Here is a 15,395-nt window from a genome sequence, read left to right as displayed (position 1 = left end):
AAAATATTGTATGTTTCTTGTTTGAGTCTAGTGTTTCATTTTAAGTTTGGTGTCAATTGCATGCATTCATTCATGTGTCTTAAGGATCTTCAAATAATTCTTGATGATTTCTTACTCTGATCTTTGAAATTCTCTTGACTTGAGTGTTTATGTGTCTCATATGCATTCCTATTAGTGTCAGTAGTATACAAACTGCTAAGTTTGGTGTCTTGCATGCATTGTTATTTGATTCTTGTTGCATTTTGATTTCTCCTTATTATTAAAAATCCAAAAATATTTTTAATTTGTGTCTTTTCAAGTCAATAATACAGAGAATTGAAGGTTCAGAACATACAGCAGAGGAATTGCACAGAAAAGGCTGGGCGTTCAAAATGCCCAGTGAAGAAGGACAGACTGGCGTTTAAACGCCAGCCAGGGCACCTGGTTGGGCGTTTAACGCCCAAAAGGGTATAGTTTTGGGCGTTAAACGCCAGAATGTGCACCATTCTGGGCGTTTAACGCCAGGATGGCACAAGAGGGAAGATTTTGTTTTCAAATCAATTTTTTTTTTCAAGATTTCAAAGTTTTTCAAAATCAAATCTTTTTCAAATCATATCTTTTCAATCATATGTTTTCAAAATTGATTTCTTTCTATTTTCAAGGATACTTGCTATCAATTAACGATTTGATTCAACATATCAAGTATGTTGCCTTTTCTGTTGAGAGAGGTTTAATGTCTGAATCATATCTTTTCTTGATAGCCAAGTCATTGATTTTCAAAATCAAATCTTTTTAAAATGTTTTTCAAATCATATCTTCTCAATCACATCTTTTTAAAACCAATCATATCTTCTTAACCACATCTTTTTCAAAATAGTTTTCAATCAAATCTTTTGATTTCTAATTTCAAAATCTTTTTCAAAAATCACTTGATTTCTTTTCCACTTTCATTTTCGAAAATCAATTAGTGTTTTTCAAAATGTTTTCAAAATCTTTTACTTAATTTTCGAAAATTACTTCCCTTCTTCTCACATCCTTCTAATTATGGACTAACACTATTCCTTAATGCAAAATTCAAACCCCATCTTCTTTGATAAGTTCGAATTTTCTACTTCTGTCTTCTATTTTTCTTTTCCTCTGACACCTAAAGGAATCTCTATACTGTGACATAGAGGATTCCACATTTTCTTGTTTCCTTCTCTTTCTTATGAGCAGGAGCAAGGACAAAAGCATTCTTGTTGAGGCTGATCCTGAACCTGAAAGGACCTTGAAGAGAAAGCTAAGAGAAGCCAAAGCACAACTCTCTGTAGAGGACCTAACAGAAATCTTCAAAGAAGAAGAACCTATGGCAGCCGAAAACAACAACAATGCAAGGAAGGTGCTGGGTGACTTTACTGCACCTACTCCCGACTTTTATGGGAGAAGCATCTCTATCCCTGCCATTGGAGCAAACAATTTTGAGCTTAAGCCTCAATTAGTTTCTCTAATGCAACAGAATTGCAAGTTCCATGGACTTCCATTGGAAGATTCTCATCAGTTTTTAGCTGAATTCTTGCAAATCTGTGACACTGTCAAGACTAATGGGGTTGACCCTGAGGTCTACAGACTTATGCTATTCCCTTTTGGTGTAAGAGACAGAGCTAGGACATGGTTGGACTCACAACCTAAAGAAAGCCTGGACTCTTGGGAAAAGCTAGTCAATGCCTTCTTGGCAAAGTTCTTTCCACCTCAAAAATTGAGTAAGCTTAGAGTGGAAGTCCAAACCTTCAGACAAAAGGAAGGAGAATCCCTCTATGAAGCTTGGGAAAGATACAAACAATTAATCAGAAAGTGTCCTGCTGATATGCTTTCTGAATGGAGCATCATAGGTATTTTCTATGATGGTCTCTCTGAACTATCCAAAATGTCTTTGGATAGCTCTGCTGGAGGCTCTCTTCATCTGAAGAAGACGCCTACAGAAGCTCAAGAGCTGATTGAAATGGTTGCAAATAACCAATTCATGTACACTTCTGAAAGAAATCCTGTGAACAATGGGACTGGTCAGAAGAAAGGAGTTCTTGAGATTGACACTCTGAATGCCATATTGGCTCAGAACAAAATATTGACTCAACAAGTCAATATGATTTCTCAAAGTCTGTCTGGAATGCAAAATGCACCAAGCAGTACTAAGGAGGCTTCATCTGAAGAAGAAGCTTATGATCTTGAGAACCCTTCAATGGAAGAGGTGAATTACATAGGAGAACCCTATAAAAACACCTATAATCCCTCATGGAGAAATCATCCAAATCTCTCATGGAAGGATCAACAGAGACCTCAACAAGGTTTCAACAATAATGGTGGAAGAAACAGGTTTAGCAATAGCAAGCCTTTTCCATCATCCTCTCAGCAACAGACAGAGAGTTCTAAGCAGAATACCTCTGACTTAGCAACCATGGTCTCTGATCTAATCAAAACCACTCAAAGTTTCATGAATGAAACAAGGTCCTCCATTAGAAATTTGGAGGCACAAGTGGGTCAGCTGAGCAAGAAAATCACTGAACTCCCTCCTAGTACACTCCCAAGCAATACAGAAGAAAATCCAAAAGGAGAATGCAAGGCCATCAACATGGCCAAATTTTGGGAGGGAGGAGAGGCAGTGAACGTCACTGAGGAAGACCTCAATGGACGTCCACTGGCCTCCAATGAGTTCCCCAATGAGGAACCATGGGAATCTGAGGCTCAAAATAAGACCATAGAGATCCCATTGGACTTACTTCTGCCATTCATGAGCTCTGATGAGTATTCTTCCTCTGAAGAGGATGAGTATGTCACTGAAGAGCAAGTTGCTAAATACCTTGGAGCAATCATGAAGCTAAATGACAAGTTATTTGGAAATGAGACTTGAGAGGATGAATCCCCTTTGCTCACCAAAGAACTGGATGGCTTGTCTAGGCAGAGATTACCTCAAAAGAGACAGGATCCTGGGAAGTTTTCAATGCCTTGTACCATAGGCACCATGACCTTCAAGAAGGCCTTGTGTGACTTAGGGTCAAGTGTAAACCTCATGCCTCTCTCTATAAGGAGAAGTTAGGAATCTCTGAGGTGCAAGCTGCAAAAATCTCACTAGAGATGACAGACAATTCAAGAAAACAAGCCTATGGACTTGTAGAGGATGTTCTGGTAAAAGTTGAAGACCATTACATCCCTACTGATTTCATAGTCCTAGAGACTGGGAAGTGCATGGATGAGTCCATCATCCTTGGCAGACCCTTCCTAGCCACAGCAAAGGCTGTGATTGATGTTGATAGAGGAGAGTTGATCATTCAAGTGAATGAAGAATCCTTGGTGTTTAAGGCTCAAGGATATCCCTCTATCACCATGGAAAGGAAGCATGAAGTGCTCCTCTCAAAACAGAGCCAAACAGAGCCCCCACAGTCAAACTCTAAGTTTGGTGTTGGGAGGCCACAACCAAACTCTAAGTTTGGTGTTGAACCCCCACATTCAAACTCTAAGTTTGGTGTTGGGAGGTTCCAACATTGCTCTGAGCACCTGTGAGGCTCCATGAGAGTCCTCTGTCAAGCTACTGACATTAAAGAAGCGCTTGTTGGGAGGCAACCCAATGTTATATTTTATCTATTTTCTTTTGTTATTTTATGTTTTTTGTAGGTTGATGATCATGAGAAGTCACAAAATCAATGAAAAAAGCAAAAAAGAATGAAAAACAGAAAGAAAAACAGCACACCCTAGAGGAGAGCATGCTGGCGTTTAAACGCCAGTGAGGCTAGCTGTTGGGCGTTTAACGCTCAGTCTGGCACCATTCTGGGCGTTTAACGCCAGAAAGGGGCACCAGACTGGCGTTAAACGCCAGAAAAGGGCAAGAAGCTGGCGTTAAACGCCAGAAATGGGCACCAGCCCGGCGTTTAACACCAGAAATGGCTAAAAACGCATTTTTGCATGCCATTTGGTGCAGGGATGACTTTTCCTTGACACCTCAGGATCTGTGGACCCCACAGGATCCCCACCTACCCCACCACTCTCTCTCTTCTTCACCCATTCACCAATCACCTCAACACCTCTTCCCCAAAAAAACCCTTCACCTATCAAATCCCATCTTTCTCTTCACCACTCACATCCATCCTTCATAAAACCCCACCTACCTCACTATTCAAATTCAAACAACTTTCCCACCCAAACCCACCCTCAATTGACCTAACCCTACCTGTTCCGAGGGTTACCTGAAACGTGTAGCTCGGCCGTCTGGCAAGGCCCGAGGTGAGGGTTCCGTGACCCGAGCTTGATGTGCCGAGCAGCTGGTGGTTGTACCTGCAATGACACTCCGATGCTTAAGTTAGCATGGGTCCAAGCAGATATTGAGTAGAATTAGAGTATGAGTTATACCTGGGTGCTCCAGTGTATTTATAGTAGTTGGTCGTGATCCTCCCTGGATAAGATATTCTTATCTTATCTTATCTTTTGGGAGCTTTATCCCTATCTTTGTGGAACCGCCTTTCTTTAGGCCTTTTCGGCCTTTAGGTTTTGGGCTTCGTTCCTTCTGATGGGCCTTCTTAGCTTATTTGTCCGAGGTCCGACCTCAGGCGTGGGCCTTGGGACGAGGTCGGACCTTTCTATGAACTTCCGAGTTGGGGGAGCTCGGTCATGGTATGAACAGTGCCCCTGCCCGAGTTCGTCCTTTGAGAGGTCGAGCTCGGGCATAGTTCAAAATTTTCAAAAAATGGCCGTTTTCAGCATTTATTGCTTTTTACCGTTTCTCCTTGATTTCCGTTCGGGCTCTGTGAAGGCATTATTTATTTGCCCCTTTCCTCATTTTCTTCGTTTATTCTGTTCCCTTTCCATTTTCTGAGTTTTCGCCACCTCTCTTTCGCGCGCCGCTCCTTCTTTGTTCTTTTTCTCCGATTCTTTCTGTGCGTTTTTCCGGGGTTTCCTCTGCGCCGCCGTTTTCGTTCTCCTTGCATCGGAGCTCGTCGTCTTCTTCTTTTCTTCCAGGTTTGTTCTCGTCTTCATTTTCTTTGCGCACATATGCTTCTGTTTCTTTTTCTTCTATGCCTGGGTTTGCCCCGAAAAGAGTCGCCGCCATTGCTTTGGTTGTTCGTATGTGGGGGGGGGGCTCTTTTCTCTTGGTATTTTGTTTTCGGGTTTCTGTATTCTCTTCTAAAAGAACTTGGTTTTCTCGCCTTTGCTGAATGGGTTTTTTGCTGTCTGCCTTTATGTGATTTTTGCCTTGCTGTTGTATTCTTCTTTGTAGGCAAGATTTTTATGTCTCGAAAGGTTCTGCAAGCGATGTCGACCAAGATTCCGAGTGGTCTTGGTTGGGTAGATCCTGTTCCTTTAAGAGTCCCTTCTGTGGTAGATTCTGAATATTTAGCTAGGTTTCGTAGGCAATGTAGCATATGTGAAGATAGAGAGTCTGAGAGGGATTATGAGTTAGTAGCCCCGGATTCCGAGGAGAGAGTGTGCTTCCCGCCTTTAGACAGTTCCGAGAAGCTCTTCTTTTATGCTTATGATTGCTTTTTCTCTAAGCTGAGTGTCCGACTTCCTTTTACCGACCTGGAGTCCGAGGTGTTGTGGTCTTGTAACCTTGCCCCTACGCAGCTCCATCCAAATTCCTGGGCATTTTTAAAGCTGTTCCAACTTTTGTGTCAGTTTTTGGGAGTTTCTCCCTCTATTTCTCTTTTTTCCTATTTGTTTGTGTTGACGAAGCCGGGGTCGGGCGGAGGGAAGGTGTCTTGGGTCTCTTTTAGGGCTAACCAGGGGAGGAAGTTCTGTACCCTGTATGATGAGTCTTTTCACGATTTTAAGAACTTTTATTTCAAGGTCCGGGCTGTTGGAGACGTCCGACCTTTCTTTCTAGATGAGAGTGGGGAGCCTTCTTTTCCTCTTTGTTGGCAGGAGAATATAGTGTCTGTTAAGTATACTTTTGAGAGTTTAGATGAGGTGGAGCAGGCCTTTGTGGGTGTGGTGAGCAGTTTATGGGGTCGGGCACCTCACTTGGACACGAAGAAAATGTTGGGAGATCCAAGCCTTCTCCGTTCCGAGTTAGGTAGTTCCCGACCTCTTTGAGATTTATCCTTCTTAGTATTTGGGTTTTGTTTTGGTGGAATTTCTGTTGTGGTGATCTTTTTCCTTTTATTTCTGCAGAGATGTCTTCTCAGGCGGATTCTATGAAGTTTCTTCGTCGGACGAAGAAGTCGGTGGCTGCTCGAAATCTCGAGGCCGGGGATGCTTCTGCCCGATCTTCTCCGCAGAAGACTACTATAGGTGTTCAGACTCGGTCGAAGACTATTCCGACTCCCCAGTTCCGAGCTTTAAGTCAGGATCCTCCGACCTCTGGGCCTGCTACCTCTTCTCCTCCTCCGTTCTCGGGTCCTCCTCCCAAGAAGCAGAAGACCTCTCAAGAGCTTGCCGGTTTCAATGATAAGGACTTTGACGCTCTTGGTTGGGTTGAGCAGCATATTCTCCCTCAGACCTTTATTTCCACTGATGATGTTTCTATGGAGCATCATTTTCAGTATATGGCGCGGAGCTGTGTCCGGATGGCTAGTCTTCATGCCGCTATTGCCCGGGAGTTCAAGAAATCCCCTCTTGGGGTGACCAGCTCCCGACTTGAGAAGGCTCAGTCCGAGCTCGATAAGATTAGTCAACTGAAGGCTGCCAGGATTACTGAGCTGGAGGCCTCCTTGGAGAAAGAGAAAACTAAAGCTACCGCGGCTGTGGCGGCAGCGAAGACATCTGAGGAGGTGGCGAAGGTGGCTACAGAGAATTATACCAAGCTATATGCTGAGCTTGTGGAGACGAAGGAGAAGTTGCAATCTGCTCGGGATGATTTTTACGAGCTGGAGGGTCACGTGGCTAAGGGTATGGATGCTATGTTTGAGAACTTGAAGGCTCAGGTCCGGGTTCTTGCTCCCGACCTGGATCTGAGCTTATTTAGTACGGATAATGTTGTCGTGGAGGGAAAGATTGTTCCTGCTCCTGCGAGGATGAAGTTCCGATGTCCGACCCCGGAGTTCCTGTTCAGAACCCGACTTCTCCCTTGGTCGGGGATGGATCTGGTGTGGGGGTTTCGAATCGAGAGGACGTTGCCGTCGATGCTGTCCCGATTTCTATGTTTGCTCCGCAGCCTTCTGTTGATGTGGAGTCCGGAAGGACTTTGATCCTCTGTAATCTTTTTATTCTGGTTTTGTGCCCGCCTGTGGGCTCTTTTGTCTTTTGGATGGTTTCTGTTGAACGCTTTGAACACCTTTTGCTTTTAGCTACTTTTTAGTAACTTTTTTAGCTTATTATGCGGTGTTTTTGTTCGCGTTTTGACCTTTTGTTTTCGCTTTTGTGCTTTTTAGTTGTTTTCAGATAACAACTTTTTAGCTAGCGTTTTGACTTTTTGTTTCCGCTTTTGTGCTTTTTAGTTGTTTTCGGATAACAACTTTTTAGCTAGCGTTTTGAAACTTCTTCTGATTTCGTTCTTTTCGCTTGTACTTTTTAGTTGCTTTTTTAAAGCAAATTTTTAGTAAGCGTTTTTCGAAATCTTGGTTCTTGCCGTTTTGAGGCTTTCTTTCTTGGGTCCGAGCTTTTTCTCGGACATCGGGTGCTCGAGTACCTCCTTTTTGTTAGGTCCGATTTTGTCGTTGGTCGGCCCTTTTGAGTTATTTCTGCAATCTCTTTTATTTGGCTTTTTCGAGCCATTTCAGAGTTACTTTATAACTTTTCCTTTGTTGGGTCCGACTTCGTCGTTTGGTCGGCCTTTTTAAGTTATTTTTGTAACCTCTTTTTCATTTGGCTTTTTGAGCCATTTCAGAGTTACTTTATAACTTCTCACATTAATTTGAACCTCGTCGCTTCATCTTTGCCGACCTTGTATGGTCTCTTGGCAAATGATTTTTTGCGTTTTGCCGAGCATAAATTAATGCGCCTTGGTGGGGTACTTTCTAGGATTTGCTTCATCATGAGGAAGAGAAAATAGAGAAATTTGATTAGTATTAAAAAAGAAGGAATATTTACAAACTGTTTACCCTTTGACTAGGTCGGGTATCTTACTTAGCCGGGTGTCTCATTAAAAAACCCTTGTGGGGAAAAAGAGTACACCTCGGGTTAGGTTTTTCTAGCTGTAGTACCGTCTTAGATTACAGGCGTGCCAGGCCCTGGGCAGCTCATTGCCTTCTAGATCGGATATTTTGTAGTAACCTGTCCCTAAGACTTCTGTTACCTTGTAGGGTCCTTTCCAATTTGCGGCTAGCTTTCCTTCTCCCGACTTTTGTGTTCCGATGTCATTTCGGATTAGAATCAGGTCGTGAATGGAGAAACTTCGCTTTATTACCTTTTGATTGTATCTGAGGGCCGTTCGCCGTTTTAAGGCTTCTTCTCGGATTCGGGCTCTTTCTCGGACCTCGGGGAGGAGGTCGAGTTCTTCCCTTTGTGCCTGTGGGTTGCCTCCTTCGTTGTAGAAGATGACTCTGGGCGACCCTTCATCTATTTCGATAGGAATCATTGCTTCCATCCCGTAGGCTAGTCGGAATGGGGATTCTCCCGTTGTAGAGTGCGGGGTTGTCCGATATGCCCATAGTACCTGGGGGAGTTCTTCGGCCCATGCCCCTTTGGCCTCTTGGAGTCTTCGTTTTAATCCGGCCAAGATGACTTTATTTGCAGCCTCTGCTTGTCCATTGGCTTGTGGGTGCTCGACCGATGTGAATTGCTGTTTGATTTTTAGTTCGGCCACCAAGTTCTGAAAACTTGTGTCCGTGAACTGTGTTCCATTGTCTGTTGTGATGGAGTAGGGGACTCCGAACCTCGTGACAATGTTTTTGTATAGGAATCTACGGCTTTTCTGAGCCGTAATAGTGGCTAAGGGTTCAGCTTCGATCCACTTTGTGAAGTAGTCGACCCCTACTATGAGGTATTTGACTTGCCCCGGTCCTTGTGGAAACGGGCCGAGTAGGTCGAGTCCCCATTTTGCGAAGGGCCATGGCGCAGTGATGCTGATAAGGTCTTCGGGCGGGCCTTGTGAAAGTTGGCGTGTTTTTGGCAGGGGGGCATATTTTCACAAACTCCGTTGCGTCTCTTTGCAAGGTCGGCCAGTAGAACCCGGCTCTGACTACTTTTTTGGATAGTGCCCGAGCTCCGAGATGGTTCCCACACATGCCTTCGTGGACTTCTTCGAGGACGCTTTTTGTTTCTGAGGTCGGAACGCACCTAAGGAGGGGATTTGAGAATCCTCTTCTGTATAATACGTCGTGAATTAATGTATAATTCTGGGCGTCCTTTGTAAGCCTTTTAGCTTCTTTTCTTTCGGCGGGGAGAGTTCCCGACTTCAGGTAGTTGAGTATGGGGGTCATCCATCCTTGTTGTTGGTTGGATATATTTAGTATTTCTTCCTCTCTTAATACGGAGGGAGATTGTAAGGTTTCTTGGAGGAGACTTCTGTTGTTGCCTCCGGTTTGGTGCTAGCAAGTTTGAGAGGGCGTCTGCCCGGGCATTTTGCTCCCGAGGTATGTGCTGGATTTGTATTTCTGGGAAGTGGCGTAACTGTGCCTGTGTTTGGTCCAGGTATTTTTTCATAGTTGGGTCTTTGGCCTGGTAACTTCCATTTACTTGCGATGTGATGACCTGGGAGTCGCTGAAGATTGTGATTCTCTGGGCTCCGACCTCTTCGGCTAGCTTTAGTCCTGCTAGTAGGGCCTCGTATTCGGCTGGTTGTTCGAAGCCTGGAACTCGAACTTTAGGGATATTCTATCCGGTTCCTTGGTCGCTTTCAAGTATAACCCCGGCTCCGCTTCCTGTTTTGTTTGAGGACCCGTCGACATACAGGTTCCATGAGAGTGGGGTTCCAGGGGTCTCAGTGTATTCTGCGATGAAGTCGGCTAGATACTGGGATTTTATGGCAGTCCGAGCTTCATAGTGAAGGTCGAACTCGGACAGTTCCACCGCCCATTGTAGGATTCGTCCTGCCATGTCTGTTTTTGTAGGATGTGTCTCATGGGTTGATTTGTCCGGACCTTGATGGTGTGGGCTTGAAAGTAGGGACGGAGCCTCCGGGCTGTGAACACTAGGGCGTAGGCGAATTTTTCTATTTTCTGATAGTTTAACTCGGCCCCTTGTAGTGCCTTGCTTACAAAGTATATGGGGTGTGTCCTTGGTCATTTTCTCGTATTAATGCTGAAGCACTGCTCGATGTCCGACCGAGAGGTATATACGAGCTCTTCCCCTTTTAAAGGTCGGGTTAGGATTGGTGGCTGCCCGAGGAATTCCTTGAATTTTGGAAGGCTTTTTCGCACTCCGGGGTCCACGCGAAGGTTTCCCTTTCTTTAGGAGTGAGTAGAGAGGTATGATTTTATCGCTGATCCTGCCAAGAATCTTGCTAGGGCGGCTAGCCTTCCATTCAGTTGTTGTACTTCTTTGACACACGTCGGGCTCTTCATATTGAGTATGCTTGGCATTTATCCGGGTTTGCTTCGATGCCTCTTTGAGTCAGCATGAAGCCTAAGAACTTTCCGGCTTCTGTGGCGAAGGTGCACTTTGTCGGGTTAAGTCTCATGTTGTGTTTCCTGAGGGTGTCGAAGGCACTGGTGAGGTCGGCTATCAAGTTTCTGTCTTCTTGTGTTTTACCAGCATGTCGTCGACATACATCTCTAGCTGTAGTCCGATGTGCTCTGAGAACACTTTATTCATTAGCCTCTGGTAGGTTGCCCCTGTGTTCTTCAGCCCGAAGGGCATTACTACGTAGCAGTAGTTTGCCCTTGGGGTTATGAACGAGGTTTTTCTTGGTTGGGTCCGTACATCGGGATTTGATTGTATCCCGAGTATGCATCCATGAAGGAGAGATATCTGTAGCCTGAGGCTGCGTCGACTAAGGCGTCGATGTTTGGTAGTGGATATGGCTCTTTGGGGCAGGCTTTGTTGAGATCCGTGTAGTCGATGCACATCCTCCATTTTCCATTGGGCTTTTTTACCAGGACCACGTTTGCGAGCCATAGGGGGTATTTTACTTCCCTAATGAACCCTGCATCTAGTAGTGCTTGTACTTGTTCTTCTGTTGCTTGCATGCGTTCGGGCCCGAGCTTCCTGCGCCGTTGTTGGACAGGTCGGGATCCCGGGTACACTGATAGCTTATGGCACATGAGGTCGGGGCTTATGCCTGGCATGTCGGAGGCTTTCCAGGCGAAGAGGTCGGAATTCTCCCTTAAGAGGGTTATGAGTTCCTCCTTTAGGCCTGTTTCGAGGTTTGCTCCTATGTTTGTTATCTTTTCAGGTGTGTTCCCGATTTGGATCTCTTCGGTTTCTCCCTCTGGTTGTGGCCGAAGATCTTCTCGGGCTTGAACTCGCCCGAGTTCTATTGTATTGACCTCTTTCCCCTTTAGGCTCATACTTTCGTTGTAGCATCGCCGTGCTAGTTTTTGGTCGCCTTTTAGGGTAGCGATTCCCTTTGCGGTAGGGAACTTCATACAGAGGTGTGGGGTCGAGACTATAGCTGCCAGTCTGTTTAGGGTTGGCCGTCCAATGAGGGCATTGTATGCTGAAGTGACGTCGACTACAATGTAGTCGATGTTTAATGTTTTAGTTTGCTCGCCTTTTCCGAAGGTAGTATGTAACGAGATGTATCCTAAGGGACGGATCGGGGTATCTCCTAGTCCAAATAGGTCGGTGGGATAGGCCTTTAGTTCTTTTTCCTCAAGTCCGAGTTTGTCGAAGGCCGTTTTGAACAGGATATCTGCTGAGCTTCCCTGGTCAATCAGGGTTCGATGTAAGTTGGCGTTTGCTAGGATGATGGTGATCACCATTGGATCGTCGTGCTCGGGTATTATCCTTGAGCATCTTCTCGGGTAAATGAGATAGTAGGTAACTCGGGCAAGGGGCTGTCTTCTCAGACATGGTAGACTTCTTTGAGGTGTCTTTTTCGTGAGGATCTGGATGTTCCTCCGCCTGCAAAACCTCCGTTTATCATGTGTATGTGCCTTTCAGGGGTTCGCGGGGTTCGTTCGCCCGATCTTCGTTATCTCCCCGCCTTCTCTTCCTGGTCTCTTCTCCTTTCTCTGCTATGTATCTGTCGAGTTTTCCTTCTCTGGCCAGCTTTTCTATAACATTCTTTAGGTCGTGGCAGTCGTTAGTAGAATGACCGTAGAGTTTGTGATATTCACAATATTCAGACCGATCTCTCCCTGCTCTTTTGTGTTTTAGAGGTCGGGGTGGTGGGATCTTTTCGGTGTGGCACACTTCTCTGTAGACGTCTACCAGGGAGACTCGGAGGGGGGTGTAGCTGTGATACTTCCGTGGTTTGTCTGAGTTGGATTCTTCTTTCCTTTTCTGTTCCCGATCTCGATCTCGGAGTGGGTAGGTTGATTCCTTCCTAGAAGAGTCTCTTAGCTGGGAGGTTTCCTCCATGTTGATATATTTTTCTGCTCGCTCCTGTACCTCGTATAGGGAGGTCGGGTATCGTTTGGATAGGGATTGGCTAAATGGTCCTTCTTTTAGGCCGTTTGCTAGTCCCATGATGGCCGCTTCTGTGGGCAAGTGTTGTATGTCCAGGCAGGCTTTGTTGAATCGCTCCATGTATTCTCGGAGAGTTTCTTGGTTGCCTTGTTTGATCCCGAGTAGACTGGGGGCATGTTTTGCCTTGTCTTTTTGAATAGAGAACCTTGTTAGGAATTTTTTGGTCAGGTCCTCAAAGCTGGAGATTGATCCTGGTGGCAGGTTGTCGAACCACTTCATGGCTGATTTGGTGAGAGTGGTGGGGAAGGCTTTGCACCGAATCGCGTCGGAGGCGTCGACTAGGTACATTCTGCTTCTGAAGTTGCTGAGGTGGTGACTTGGATCGGTGGTGCCGTCGTAGAGATCCATATCCGGTGGTTTGAAGTTTCGCGGTACCTTCTCCTTCATGATCTCTTGTGTGAAGGGATCATGATTGTTTTTGGGGGTGGTGCCGCGTTCCGTCCGGCCTTTCAGGTCGGCCCCTATTTTCCGCAGTTTCTCTTCTAATTCTCTGCGCTTGCGAGCCTCCCTTCTCAGATTCTGTTCAGTTTCCTTCTGCTTTTTTATGTCCTCTTCGAGTTGTTTCAGCCGGTTTTGCTGTGCCCGAACTGCTTCTAGGATTTCCGAGCTCTTTTCTTTTTCGGGATTTTGCGGATCTTTGTTTGGGAGTGATGTCTTTGGGCGATTCTGTTTGTTTCCCCCTGGAGTGCGTGGTGACAGAGGGCTGTCCGGTCGTTCTCCGGTGTCAACTTCCTCTTCTTGTTCTGACGTAGCGTGGTTATTGTTGGGAGGGTCGTCCGCCATGGCAAAGGGATGACTTCCAGGTTCCCCGGCAACGGCGCCAATGTTCCGGTGGTTACCTGAAACGTGTAGCTCGGTCGTCTGGCAAGACCCGAGGTGAGGGTTCTGTGACCCGAGCTTGATGTGCCGAGCGGCTGGTGGTTGTACCTGCAATGACACTCCGATGCTTAAGTTAGCATGGGTCCAAGCAGATATTGAGTAGAATTAGAGTATGAGTTATACCTGGGTGCTCCAGTGTATTTATAGTAGTTGGTCGTGATCTTCCCTGGATAAGATATTCTTATCTTATCTTATCTTTTGGGAGTTTTATCTCTATCTTTGTGGAACCGCCTTTCCTAGGCATTTTCGGCCTTTAGGTTTTGGGCTTCGTTCCTTTTGATGGGCCTTCTTAGCTTATTTGTCCGAGGTCCGACCTCAGGCGTGGGCCTTGGGACGAGGTCGGACCTTCTATGAACTTCCCGAGTTTGGGGAGCTCGGCCAGGGTATGAACACACCTCAACACCTCTTCTCCAAAAACCCTTCACCTATCAAATCCCATCTTTCTCTTCACCACTCACATCCATCCTTCATAAAACCCCACCTACCCCACCATTCAAATTCAAACCACTTTCCCTCCCAAACCCACCCATACATGACCGAACCATCACCCTCCCCCCACTCCCATATAAACCCTTCTTCACTCCTTCATTTTCACACAACCTAAACACTACTTCTCCCCCCTTTTGGCCGAACCACAAAGCCTCTTCCATCTCCTTCATTTCTTCTTCTTCTACTCTCTTCTTTCTTCTTTTGCTCGAGGACGAGCAAACCTTTTAAGTTTGGTGTGGTAAAAGCATTGCTTTTTGTTTTTCCATAACCATTTATGGCATCCAAAGCCGGAGAAACCTCTAGAAAGAGGAAAGGGAAGGCAAAAGCTTTCACCTCCGAGTCATGGGAGATGGAAATATACATCTCAAGGGTGCACCAAGACCACTGATGAGCGGATAATTTGTACGCTTTTTGGCATTGTTTTTAGTATGTTTTTAGTATGATCTAGTTAGTTTTTAGTATATTTTTATTAGTTTTTAGTTAAAATTCACTTTTCTGGACTTTACTATGAGTTTGTGTATTTTTCTGTGATTTCAGGTATTTTCTGACTGAAATTGAGGGACCTGAGCAAAAATCTGATTCAGAGACTGAAAAGGACTGTAGATGCTGTTGGATTCTGACCTTCCTGCACTCGAAGTGGATTTTCTGGAGCTACAGAAGCGCAATTGGCGCGCTCTCAACGGCGTTGGAAAGTAGACATCCTGGGCTTTCCAGCAATATATGATAGTCCATACTTTGCCCAAGATTGGATGGCCCAAACCGGCGTTCAAAGTCACCCTCAGGAATTCCAGCGTTAAACGCCGGAACTGGCACCAAAATGGGAGTTAAACGCCCAAACTGGCACTAAAGCTGGCGTTTAACTCCAAGAAGAGTCTCTACACGAAAATGCTTCATTGCTCAGCCCAAGCACACACCAAGTGGGCCCGGAAGTAGATTTTTATGTCATTTACTCATTTCTGTAAACCTTAGGCTACTAGTTCTCTATAAGTAGGACTTTTGGTAGCTATCTTCATTTTTATGCTATCTTAGATCACTGGGAGGCTGGCCTCACGGCCATGCCTAGACCTTGTTCTTATGTATTTTCAACGGTAGAGTTTCTACACACCATAGATTAAGGTGTGGAGCTCTGCTGTACCTCGCGTATTAATGCAATTACTATTGTTCTTCCATTCAATTCCGCTTGTTCTTGTTCTAAGATATCACTTGTTCTTCAACTTGATGAATGTGATGATCCGTGACACTCATCATCATTCTCACCTATGAACGTGTGACTGACAACCACCTCCGTTCTACCTTCGATTGGGTGAATATCTCTTAGATTCCTGATTGCACGATGCATGGTTGATCGCCTGACAACCGAGTGCTCGCCTGACAACCGAGCCAACCATTCCGTGAGATCAGAGTCTTCGTGGGATTCAATGATTGAATGACTGTGACGTGTTTCAAACCCCTAGCAGGCGGGGCGTTAGTGACAGACGCAAAAGAATCGCTGGATTCTATTCCGGCCTGACCGAGAACCGACAGATGATTAGCCATGCTGTGACAGAGCATAGGAACATTTTCACTGAGAGGAT

At 45.4% G+C, this 15,395-nt stretch overlaps 1 non-coding gene across 1 annotated transcript; it reads right to left on the bottom strand.

The window, feature by feature from the left end:
- Positions 1-1,720: 1,720 nt before the first annotated feature.
- LOC112798758 (small nucleolar RNA R71) lies at positions 1,721-1,828 on the bottom strand. Its single transcript, XR_003200355.1, has one exon. It is a non-coding gene; the product is annotated as a small nucleolar RNA R71 (small nucleolar RNA).
- Positions 1,829-15,395: the final 13,567 nt, after the last annotated feature.

The sequence above is a fragment of the Arachis hypogaea genome, chromosome 4 (genome assembly GCF_003086295.3).
Source record: "Arachis hypogaea cultivar Tifrunner chromosome 4, arahy.Tifrunner.gnm2.J5K5, whole genome shotgun sequence".
Lineage (NCBI taxonomy): Eukaryota > Viridiplantae > Streptophyta > Magnoliopsida > Fabales > Fabaceae > Arachis > Arachis hypogaea.
Note: the sequence above shows the minus strand (reverse complement) of the source record. Positions and strands in the feature narration are given on the sequence as shown.